The sequence below is a fragment of the Gorilla gorilla genome, chromosome X, assembly GCF_029281585.2.
Source record: "Gorilla gorilla gorilla isolate KB3781 chromosome X, NHGRI_mGorGor1-v2.1_pri, whole genome shotgun sequence".
In the NCBI taxonomy this organism is placed as follows: domain Eukaryota; kingdom Metazoa; phylum Chordata; class Mammalia; order Primates; family Hominidae; genus Gorilla; species Gorilla gorilla.
In genome coordinates, this window is record NC_073247.2 from 131557746 (window position 1) to 131570916 (window position 13171).

Here is a 13171-nt window from a genome sequence, read left to right on the forward strand (position 1 = left end):
CTCAGCACTTTGGGAGGCCGAGGCGGGTGGATCACCTGAGGTCGGGAGTTCGAGACCAGCCTGGCCAACATGTGACATCCCGTCTCTACTAAAAATACAACAAAATTAGCCGGGCGTGCTGGCAGGCGGCTATAATCCCAGCTACTCAGGAGGCTGAGGCAGGTGATTCGCTTGAACCGAGGAGGTAGAGGTTGCAGTGAGCCGAGATTGTGCCAGTGCACTCCAGTCTGGGCGACAGAGCGAGACTCCGTCTCAAAACCAAAACAAAACAAAAAAAGAATTTACATCTCCAGCCCATACCTCCCTGATGATTTCCAGAGTCATGTATCCAACTGCCTATTGAACATCTCCACTTAAGACGTCTAACGTGTTCAGCCACTGAATGCATCCAAAACTGAACACTTGATCTTCCCCCACACCGACTGTATTAGCCTCCTATTCCTGCTGTAACATTACTACAAATTTAGTGGGTTTAAATAATGCAAGTGTATTATCTTACAGTTCTGTAGGTTAAAAGTCCAACAAGGTTTTAGCTTTGTCCTGTGAGGAGGCAAAAAAATATAGTAATAATAAATAAATAAACAAACAAACAGTCCAATATGGGTCTCACTGGGCTAAAATCAAGGTGTTGGCAGGACTGAGTTCCTTCCTGGAGGCTCTAGGAGATAATAGATTTCCTTGTCTTTTTCAGATTCTTGAGGCGGCCCATATTCCTTGGCTTATGAACCCTTCGTCTTCAAGCATCTCTCTCTGACCCTGCCCCTACTTCTGTCTATTGTCTATATCTCTTTTATTCTCTGCCTTGCCATTCCAAGTTTTTTTTTCAGGGTCACAGCTCACTGAAGGCTTAAACTCCTGAGCTGAAGTGATCCTCCTGCCTTAGCCTCCCAAATAGCTGGGACTACAGGTGCATGCCACCATGCCCAGCTAATTTATTTTTATTTTTGTAGAGAAGGGGTCTCACTGTGTTGCCCAGGCTGGTCTCCAACTCCTGGCCTCTGCACTTTCCCCTTTCACTTTGAAGGACTCGTGTGTTTACATTGTGTCCGCCTGTAAAATCCGGGATAATCTCCCTATTTTAAGGACAGCTGATTAGCAACCTTAATTTCCTTTTGCTATATAACCTAACACAGTCATGGGTTCTGGGGATTAGGATGTGTACAACTTTGGGGGAGATATTATTCTACCTAACACATACTGTAGACTTCCTTTTTGATGAAACTTTTAATTGCAGTATAACAGATGTACAGACAAGTGCACTAAAAGTAAGCATCCAGCTTGCTGAATTTTCACAAAGTGAACACACTTATGTAACCAGCATGTAGATCAAGAAACAAAACATTGCCAGCACTCCAAATGCTCTCTTCCTACTTGTTCCCAGTCATTTTCACCACCAAGAATACCACTATCCTTTTTGCTTTTTCTTTTTTAGCAGCTACATCCTTTTATGAATGACTTCTAATACTATTGAGTTTGTCTGTTTTGAACTTTATGTAAATTGAATCATACAGCATGTATTCTTTTATGTTAGGCTCCTTTCTCTCAACATTTATGACTGAGATTTATTTATTTATTTATTTAGAGACGGAATCTCGCTCTGTCGCCCAGGCTGAGGTGCAGTGGCGCCATCTTGGCTTACATCTTGGCTCACTGCAACCTCCACCTCCCGGGTTCAAGCGATTCTTCTGCCTCAGCCTCCCGAGTAGCTGGGAGTACAGGCGTGTGCCACCATGCCCGGCTAATTTTTGTATTTTTAGTAGAGATGGGGTTTCACCATATTGGCTGTTGGATACAGTGAGTTCTAGATCTCTCTTCAAAGAATCAGTATGTCAGTATGTTCAGTTCTTTGTCCTCCATTGTGAAGTTTAACTTCCTCGTAGTTTCAGTAAACAACATTTTCCACTAGTTTTCATCAGTAGTTCACATCTGTTCCCCTGGTTACCTGCTCCGTCCTGACTCACCCCGGTCATCCGCTTTGACCTGAGTCACCCCTGGTCCCTGCTCTGACCTAAGTCACCTTTAGTTACCTGTTCCTAACCGTTCTTCCCACCAAACTATTCACCCCGCCACTCTGGCTCATACCCCTGGTCTCTTTAAAGTAGCCAATCAGAATTAGCTTAGACTGTGCAGTCCAACCCTAGCCAATAGGGGAGCGACACAGCAGTAGGGGCTACCTGTGTCAGGAATAGGAACCCCTTCCCCTCCCTTGTTCAGGTGTGCTCTCGCCATTACTCCATTCATGAGTCGCACCCTTCCATAGAAGTAAAAATTGTCTTGCTGAGAAAATTAAATTTATGTTCGAGTGCTATTTCTTTGTGGCACCGAGGAACAAGCATTTTGTTTCTAACATTGGCCAAGCTGGTCTTGAACTCCTGACCTCGTGATCCGCCCGCCTCGGCCTCCCAAAGTGCTGGGATTACAGGCTTGAGCCACCACGCCCAGCTCATTTATGTTATATGTAGCTGTGGATTATTCCTTTTCACTGTTACATAATATTCCATTGTATGAGTCTGCTACAATTTATCCCACTCTTAGGGGCTAATACAAATAGTGCTGCTGGGATTTTAGTACATATTGTTTGATGATTCATGTCAGATACATACCTAGGAGTGGAATTGCTGGATCACAGAGTAAGCATATGCTCAACTTTAGTAGGTACTACCATAGAGTTTTTCAACAGGGTTGTACCAATTTACACTTATCAGCAGTGTGTGAGAGTCCTGAGTGCTTCATACCCTTCCCAACATCTGGTATTGTCTCGTGGGTGTGTAGGGGTGGCTTATTGTAGTTTCACTTTGCATTTCTCTAATGATTAAGTTAAGCACCTTTTCATACATTTTTCACTGTGTGCCTTTCCATCCTTTTGGTTATTGCACCAGGTTATTATATTATTTATGCCAGAGCAAAAGAAACAAAACAAAACAGGGATGGTGATATGGCTCCTTTCCACCAAGTAAGGGGGAGAACAAGAATAAGTGTGTGCGTGTGTGTGAGAGAGAGGGAGAAAGAGAGCTGTCCCTAAAGTTCCTCACACCACTGATTCTCACAGTTTCACTGTATGCTCCAAGGTTCCTCTTCCCACTTCTGATGATGAGCAGTATCATGTTTGGGACCCCACTTTAGAAAAGCAGAAGGAGGCTCTGCCTGTAATCCCAACACTTTGAGAGGCTGAGGTGGGAGGATTACTTGAGCCCAGGAGTTCGAAATCAGCCTGGGCAACATGGCAAAACCCGTCTCCACAAAAAATTAAAAAATTAGCCGAGTGTGGTGGCACATGCCTGTGGTCTCAGCTACTCAGGAGGCTGAGGCGGGAGGATAGCTTGAGCCCGGGAGTTAAGGCTGCAGTGAGCTGTGATCGCGCCACTGCACTCCAACCTGGGTGACTGAACAATACCCTGTCTCAAAACAAACAAACAAACAAACAAACAAAAACCCAGAAAGAAAATATCCATACACAAATGGAAGAATCTTACTTTAAAACATCTTCCCTGCCCTCCATTGAACAGGCTACTTTTAATAAATTGTCTTGCCCGTCTTTTATTAATTCCTTTCACAAATAAAACTCCTTGTGGAAATCTTGTGGAACTGCCTGGTGTTCAGCTCCACCTAGCTTAAAGGTGGTTTAATATCCAATTTTAAGATCAAATTGACTTTTATTTAAATGTTATATTCAATGTTGTTTTTAATTAATTCTTGACCCAGATCAGCTCTGAAATTATCCAAATTCTAAACAGACAATTAGGAAAGGAGTTGGATAATTTGTACAGTACAAAAAATTATTTCACATGAGCACCTGCTGATCCTAATATTACCTATGAAAGAAAGGGTAATATTTTATGAATTAGCCAAGTTAAAAATATGTATGAGAATGTTGGACTCCTTCCCAGTCAGTGCATAAAGGAGGCTTACATAGTATAATTATTTGAAGTACCTTCCCACAGTTTAAGGATTATAACAAAAGATGTTAACCAGCTATTCCTGATGTCTACTGATGACATAAAACAGGAGGAGGTGGCCGGGCGCAGTGGCTTAGTAATCCCAGCACTTTAGGAGGCCGAGGTGGGCAGATCACTTGAGGTCAGGAGTTCGAGACCAGCCTGGCCAACATGGTGAAACCCCATCTCTACTAAAAATACAAAAATTAGCTGGAAGTGGTGGCGAGCACCTGTTATCCCAGCTACTTGGGAGGCTGAGGCAGGAGAATCACTTGAACCTGGGAGGTGGAGGTTGTGGTGAGCAAGATCGCGCTACTGCACTCCAGCCTGGGCAACAGAATGAGACTCTGTCTCAAAAAAAACAGGAGGAGCTAACGAACAATATAAGGAATTCAGTCACATGGGAAACAGAGATGAATTTCTCAATTAAGAAACGTTTTTAGTTTAAAATTGGTAGCTGAGCCTTGGAGGAGTGACATTAGATTCTGAGGGAGAATACAAGTTGAGTATGCCTTATCTGAAATGCTTCAGGCCAGAAGTGTTTTGGATTTCAGAAGTGTTTCGAATTTTGGAATATTTGCATATATGTAATGAGATAACTTGGGGATAGGACCCGAGTCTCAACATGAAATTCATTTATGTTTCATATGCCCCTTGTACACAGAGCCTGAAGGTAATTTTAATTTTTTCCTTGGAGACACTGAATAAACTGTGTGTCGTATGCCTGTGTTTTGTCTGTGGCCTGTCCCACGAGGTCAGGTGTGGAATTTTCCACTTGTGATATCATGTCAGTGCTCAAAAAGTTTCAGATTTTGGGGCATTTCAGATTTCGGATGCTCAAACTGTACCACACATGTAAACTTTATTTATTTATTTATTTATTTTTGAGATGGAGTCTCGCTCTGTTGCACAGGCTGGAGTGCAGTGGCATAATCTTGGCTCACTGCAGCCTCCACCTCCCAGGTTCAAGCTATTCTCCTGCCTCCGCCTCCCAAGTAGCTGGGATTACAGGCGCCAGGCATGGGGCTAATTTTTGTATTTTTAGTAGAGACGGGATTTCACCATGTTGGCCAGGCTGTTCTCAAACTCCTAAGCTCAAGTGATTCTCCCACTTCGGCCTCCCAAAGTGCTGGGATTACAGGCATGAGCCACCGCACCCAGCCGTGCTCATGTAAACTTGTAAGTAAATCCAGTAAGCTTTAAAAATCCTGAAGTTGTGTAATTTTCTCAGGGGAATAATTTTACAGGTATTAGCATAGAAAATTATCAGTTAATTCTATTTCTATAATGTAGACTTAGAAAGATCCTGTGTACTGAGAGTGAGATGAAATTTGGACAAAAGGAGACTTATGGACTTTCACTACAACAAAACAATCATGATCAAAGCTTATTTTTGCCCTGTGCTGGGCACTTTGTGTGCGTTAACTTGGTTAGTCCTCACACCAGCCCTATGAATTGGGTACTGTTGTTTTCCCTATTTTGCAATGAGTGAAATTAAGACACGTGGTCACTCAAACCCAAAATTGCATGGCTAGAAAGTAATACAGCTGATTCATAAATCTAAATTACATCTCCAAGGCTGGTAGTTAAAAAAACAAAACAAAACGAAAACCCTAAATCCTGTGAGTTTGTGTAGGGGCTATTAAAAAAAAACTAGAAAAAATTATAGAGTTATCTTAAAAATACTGGTAAATTCTCAAATGTAAAAGTAATGTTAATAAAATTAATAAAATGTTTGTTACATTACAAAAATATGAAGAGATTATTTATGTCAAATGTTAAATGCAGTAACACATTATATGGATATGAAAGTAAGGAGGCCGGGCGTGGTGGCTCACGCCTGTAATCCCAGCATTTTGGGAGGCCGAGGCAGGTGGATCACCAGGTTAGGAGTTCAGGACCAGCCTGGCCAACAGAGTGAAACACCATCTCTACTAAAAATACAAAAATTAGCCAGGTGTGGTGGCACGCACCTGTAATCCCAGCTACTTGGGAGGCTGAGGCAGGAGAATTGCTTAAACCTAGGAGGCGGAGGTTGCAGTGAACCAAGACCATGCCATTGCACTCCAGCCTGGGCAACAGATTTGAGACTCCATCTCAAAAAAAAAAAAAAAAAAGGCTGGGCACGGTGGCTCACACCTGTAATCCCAGCACTTTGGGAGGCCGAGGTGGGCGGATCACAAGGTCAGGAGATCGAGACCATCCTGGCTAATACGGTGAAACCCTGTCTCTACTAAAAATACACAAAAAATTAGCTGGGCATGGTGGCGCACGCCTGTAGTCCCAGCTACTCGGGAGGTTGAGGCAGGAGAATCACTTGAACCTGGGAGGTGGAGGTTGCAGTAAGCTGAGATCGCACCACTGCACTCCAGCCTGGGCAACACAGCAAGACTCCGTCTAAAAAAAAAAATAGCTAGGCGTGGTGGTACACGCCTGTAATCCCAGCTACTTGGGAGGCTGAGACAGGAGAATTGCTTGAACCCAGGAGGCGTAGGTTGCAGTGAGCCGAGATCTTGCCATTGCACTTCAGCCTGGGTGACAGAGTGAGACTTCATCTCAAAAAAAAAAAAAAATTAAAACAAAAGAAACAAATTAGATTAAAGAAAGCTCTGATATATAGAGCTCTTAAATCCCTCAGAATTTCCTGGGTCATAGTAGCATCTTTTGTTTTAATGAGGTGACTCTTGGTGGGATCCTGGATAGCCTCAGGATGGAGGCTGGTTGCCAGGGGAACCAATCATGTAATTAGAGGGTTGGAACTTTCAACCCCACATCACCCCACAAACCTAGACCTCTGGGGAGGGGAGAAGGGCTGAAGGTTGAGTTGATCACCAATGGCCAGTGATGTAATCAATCATGCCTATGTAATGAAGCCTCCATAAAAGTCCCAAAGGACTGAGTTCTGAGAGCTTCTGGCTAGCTGGACATGAGTTACCTTGAGGGTGGTTCTCTGAGAGAGAGAGCATGGAAGCTCTGGGCCCCTTCTCACATGCCTTGCCCTACACAGCTTTTCTATCTGACTATTTGTCTATATGCTTTGTAATATCCTTTATAATAAATGAGTAAATTTAAGTAAAGTGTTTCCCTGAATTCTGTGAGCTACTCTAGCAAATTAATGGAGCCTGAGGAGAGGGTAGTAGAAACTCCTGATTTATAGCTGGTGGGTCAGAAGTGTAGATGACAACCTACTACTTACTATTGGCATTTGAGGTGGGGGGGCAGTCTCATAGGACTGAGCCCCAAATCTCTGTATAGGATCTATGGGATCTGATGCTATCTCCAGGTAGGCAGTGTTGGAAATGAATTGATTTAGAGGAGATCCAGCTGATGTCAGCTGGAGAATTGCTTGGTTGGTGTATGTGTGTATTTCCCCACACATTTTGGTGACCACAGGTGGAGTGTTCTGTGTTTCCTTGAGTGTGAGAGTAGGAAAAACACTTTGTTTTGTTTTCCTATCTTTAAAACATCCAAAAATCAATTACTGTAATAGACCATATCGTAGAATAAAAAGCAAAAACCACATAATCATCTCAATAGATGCAGAAAAAACATTTGCCCCAAATCCAACTCCTTTTCATGATAACAACACTCAACAAACTAGGAATACAGGGGAACTTTTCTCAACTCAGAAAAGAGCATCTACAAAAAACTCGCAGCTAATAACATACTTAGTGGTGATAGACTGGATGTTTTCCTCCTAAGATCGGGAACAAGAGAAGAATGTCTAATCTCACCACCTCTATTCAACATTGTCCTGGAAGCTCCATCATTGGCAACTGGGCAAGACAATGAAATAAAATGTATTCAGATTGGAAAGGAAGAACTAAAACTTTATTGGCAGATGACATAGTCTTGGTTCATGTACATAGAATATCGTGGTCATGTATATAGAAAATCCTAAGGAATCCACTAAAAAACAACCTGCTAGGACCAATAAATGAGTTCAGCATGGTTCCAGTATATAAGATCAATATTGGAAAAAAATAAATTTTATTTCTATATACTGTTGATGAATAATCTAAAAATGAAATTAAGAAAATTATTCTATTTGCAATAGCATCAAGAACAAAATATTAGGAATAAATTTAACAAAGGAAGTGCAATACTGATTCTCTAAATACTATAAAACATTGTCAAAAGAAGTAAAAGATTTAGCTGGGTGCAGTGGCTCATGCCTGTAATCCCAGCACTTTGGGGGGCTGAGGTGGGTGGATCACATGAGGCCAGGAGTTCGAGACCAGACTAGCCAAGAACATGAAACCCCGTCTCTACTAAAAATACAAAAATTAGCCGGGCATGGTGGCAGGTGTCTGTAATCCCGGCTACTTGGGAGGCTGACAGAGAATCGCTTGAATCTGGGAGGCAGAGGTTGCAGTGAGCCGAGATCGTACCACTGTACTCCAGCCTGGGCGACAGAGCCAGACTCCGTCTCAACAAAAAAAAAAAAAAAAGAAAAAAAAAATTAGCCAGGCATGGCGTTGTGCACCTGTAGTTCTAGCTCCTCAGGAGGCTGAGGTAGGAGGATCATTTGAGCCCAAGAGTGTGAGGCTTCAGTGAACTATAATCTGGCCACTGCACTCTAGCCTGAGTGACAGAGTGAGACCCTGTCTCTCTCTCTCTATATATATTATACATATATAAAAAGTTAAACATAGACTTAACCATATGACCCAGCAACTACACTCCTAAGTATATACCCAAAGGAATTGAAAACAGACACTCAAACAAATACATGTACACCCATAGTCAGAGCTAAAAGGTAAATGAACAAATATCCATCAACAGATGATTGGATAATAAGCAAATTGTGTTCTATGCATACAATGGAATACTGTTTAGCCATATAAAGGAAGTACTGATACATACTACAATGTGGATGAACCTTGAAAACTAAATGAAAGAAGCCAGACATGAAAGATTACATATTGCAATTCCATTTATATGAAATATCTAACATAGGCTGGGCGAGGTGGCTTACGCCTGTAATCCCAGCACTTTGAGAGGCCGAGACGGGCAGATCACGAGGTCAGGAGTTTGAGACTAGCCTGGTCAACATGGTGAAACCCCATCTTTACTAAAAATACAAAAATTAGCAGGGCGTGGTGGCACGCACCTGTAATCCCAGATACTTGGGAGGCTGAGGCAGGAGAATTGCTTGAACCTGGGAGGTGGAGGTTGCAGTGAGCCGAGATCACTCCACCGAACTCCAGCCTGGGTGACAGAGCAAGACTCTGTCTCGGGGAAAAAAAAAAAAAAAAAAGAAAAGAAATATATAACATAATTAAATCCGCAGAGAATGCAGATTGGTGGTTGCCAGGGATTGGGGGGGTTGGTGGAGGGGAGGAGGAAATGAGGAGCATTTGCTTAATGGGTGTGGGGTTTTCTTCTGGGGTGATGAAAACAATGTTTTGGAACTATATAGAGGTGGTAGTTGCACAACATTGCAAATGTATTAAATACCACTAAATTGTTTGCTTTAAACTGGTTAATTTTATGTTATGTAAATTTCACCTCAGCAAATAAAAAAGTGTTTACAGAAAGGTTCAACAGCCAGGCGTGGTAGCTCACATCTGTAATCCCAGCGCTTTGGGAGGCTGAGGGATGAGGATTGCTTGAGCCCAGGAGTTCCAGAGCAGCCTAGGCAACATAGGGAGACCCCTGTCTCTACCGGAAAAAAAAAAAAAGCCGGGTATCATGGCCCACACCTGTAGTTCCAGCTACTTAGGAGGCTGAGGTGGGAGGATCACTTGAACCCGGGAGGCGGAGGGTGCAGTGAGCTGAGATCACGCCACTGCACTCCTGCCTAGGTGACAGAGTGAGACTGCATCTCAAAAAAAAAAAAAAAAAACAATATAGTGATTACCTGAGGGTGTGATCCTGAGATCCTGAGATCCTGAGGGTGTGATCCTGAGATCCTGAGGGTGTGATCCTGAGGGTGTGATCTGGAGGGGATCCTTGAGGGGCTTCTTCAGTGTTTTCAGTCTTGTAGTTCTTGACCCAGGTGGTGGTTATGCAGGTGTTCTTCTATAATTATTGGTTCTATTACAAAGTTGTGTTTTATGCACTTTCCTGCCTCAGGCCTTTGTACTAGGTGTTCTCTGTCTGGAATGCTCTTCTCCCCGATATCTGTTTCATGTAGGTCTCTGCCCAAATGTCACCTTATCAGAAGAGGCCCCTCCCTGACTACCATATATAAAATAGCATTCCCCTACACCCCTGCACTCTTAGCCCATTACCTTGCTTTATTGTTTTTCATAGCACTCATCACAATCTGATATATATATATCTGTCACTGTCTCTCATGTACTTTTTTTTTTTTTCCCAAGGCAGAAGAATTTTTCTTAGTACAGAACAAAATGAAGTCTCCCATGTCTACCTCTCTCCACACAGACACGGCAACCATCCGATTTCCCAATCTTTTCCCCACCTTTCTCCCCCCTCTATTCCACAAAACCGCCATTGTCCTCATGGCCCGTTCTCAATGAGCTGTTGGGTACACCTCCCAGACGGGGTGGTGGCCGGGCAGAGGGGCTCCTCACTTCCCAGCAGGGGCGGCCGGGCAGAGGCGCCCCTCACCTCCCGGACAGGGTGGCTGGCCGGGCGGGGGGCTGACCTCCCCCACCTCCCTCCTGGACGGGGTGGCTGGCCGGACGGGGGGCTGACCCCCCCACCTCCCTCCCGGACGGGGCGGCTGGCCGGGCGGGAGGGCTGACACCCCCCACCTCCCTCCCAGACGAGGCGGCTGGCCTGGCGGTGGGCTGACCCCCCCACCTCCCTCCCGGACGGGGCGGCTGGCCGGGCAGACGGGCTCCTCACTTCCCAGTAGGGGCAGCCGGGCAGAGGCGCCCCTCACCTCCCGGACGGGGCGGCTGGCCAGGCGGGGGCTAACCCCCCCACCTCCCTCCCGGTCGGGGCGGCTGGCCAGGTGGGGGGCTGACCCCCCCACCTCCCTCCCGGACCAGGCGGCTGGCCGGGCAGGGGGCTGACACCCCCACCTCCCTCCCGGATGGGGCGGCTGGCCGGGCGGGGGGCTGACCCCCCCCACCTCCCTCCCGGATGGAGCGGCTGGCCGGGCAGAGGGGCTCCTCACTTCCCAGTAGGGGCGGCCGGGCAGAGGCGCCCCTCACCTCCCGGACAGGGCGGCTGGCCGGGCGGGGGGCTGACCCCCCCCACCTCCCTCCCGGACGAGATGGCTGCCGGGCGGAGACGCTCCTCACTTCCCAGACGGGGTGGCTGCTGGGCGGAGGGGCTGCTCACTTCTCCGACGGGGCGGCTGCCGGGCGGAGGGACTCCTCACTTCTCAGACGGGGCGGTTGCGAGGCAGAGGGTCTCCTCACTTCTCAGACGGGGCGGCCAGGCAGAGACGCTCCTCACATCCCGGACGGGGCGGCAGGGCAGAGGTGCTCCCCACATCTCAGACGATGGGCGGCCAGGCAGAGACGCTCCTCGCTTCCCAGATGTGATGGCGGCCGGGAAGAGGCGCTCCTCACTTCCTAGATGGGATGGCGGCCGGGCAGAGACGCTCCTCACTTTCCAGACTGGGCAGCCAGGCAGAGGGGCTCCTCACATCCCAGACGATGGGCGGCCAGGCGGAGACACTCCTCGCTTCCCAGACGGGGGGGGGCGGCCGGGCAGAGACTGCAATCTCGGCTCTTTGGGAGGCCAAGGCAGGCGGCTGGGAGGTGGTTGTAGCCAGCCGAGATCGCGCCACTGCACTCCAGCCTGGGCGCCATTGAGCACTGAGTTAACGAGACTCCGTCTGGAATCCCGGCACCTCGGGAGGCCGAGGCTGGCAGATCACTCGCGGTTAGGAGCTGGAGACCAGCCCGGCCGACACAGCAAAACCCCGTCTCCACCAAAAAAATACGAAAACCAGTCAGGCGTGGCGGCACGCGCCTGCAATCGCAGGCACTCGGCAGGCTGAGGCAGGAGAATCAGGCAGGGAGGTTGCAGTGAGCTGAGATGGCAGCAGTACCGTCCAGCTTCGGCTCGGCATCAGAGGGAGACCGTGGAAAGAGAGGGAGAGGGAGACCGTGCGGGGAGGGAGAGGGAGAGGCAGAGGCAGAGGCAGAGGCAGAGGCAGAGGGAGACTTTTCTTTTTTTAGATGGGTTCTCTGTCACCCAGGCTGGAGTGCAGTGGCATGATCACATCTCACTGCAACCTCAAACTCTCAGGCTGAAGGGATCTTCCTGCCTAAGCCTCCTGATTAGCTGGGACTACAGGCACATGCCACCATCCCTTGCTAAATTTTTTATTTTTTATTTTTTGTAGAGATGGGGTCTCACTTTGTTTCCCAGGCTGGTCTCCAACTCCTGGCCTCAAGTGATCCTCCTGCCTCAGCCTCCTAAAGTGCTGGGATTACAAGTGTGAGCCACTGTGCTCACTTCATGTAAGTTCTATGAAAGCAGGGACTTGTGTGCTTTTGTCATGACTGTATCTCCAGTGCTTAATGCCTGTCATGTAGTGGGTGATCAATACAAATTTATTAAATGAATGTTCACAGCCACCAGTCTAGTCCAGTCTACCATCATCTGACTTGGACCAGTGCACCACCCCCATAACTGATCTCCCTGTTTCATGTCTGGCTGCCTTCAATCCATTCCCCACTCTTCAGAATTATCTTTTTGAAATTCAGATCTGATCATTTCATTTTCTTTTTTAAACCCTTTAAAAAAAATTTTTTTTGGGACGGAGTCTCGCTCTGTCACCCAGGCTGCAGTGTAGTGGTGCAATCTCGGCTCACTGCAACCTCTGTGCACCCCCGACCCCGGGTTCAAGCACTTCTCCTGCCTCAGCCTCCTGAGTAGCTGGAATTACAGGTGCGTGCCACCACCCCTGGCTAATTTTTGTATCTTTAGTAGAGACGGGGTTTCACCATGTTGGTCAGGCTGGTCTCGAATTCCTGAGCTCGTGATCCGTCCACCTCGGCCTCTCAAAGTGCTGGGATTACAGGTGTGAGCCACCGTGCCCAGCTCCCCCCACTTTTTTTTTTTTTTTTTTGAAACAGAGTTTTGCTCTGTCTCCCAGGCTGGAGTGCAGTGGCGCAACCTCGGCTCACTGCAACCTCCACCTTCCAGGTTCAAGGGATTCTCCTGCCTCAGCCTCCCAAGTAGCTGGGATTAAAGGTGCCCGCCACCACACCCAGCTAATTTTTTGTATTTTTACTAGATACGGGGGTTTCACCATGTTGGCCAGGCAGGTCTCGAACTCCTGACCTCAAGTGATCCGCCCACCT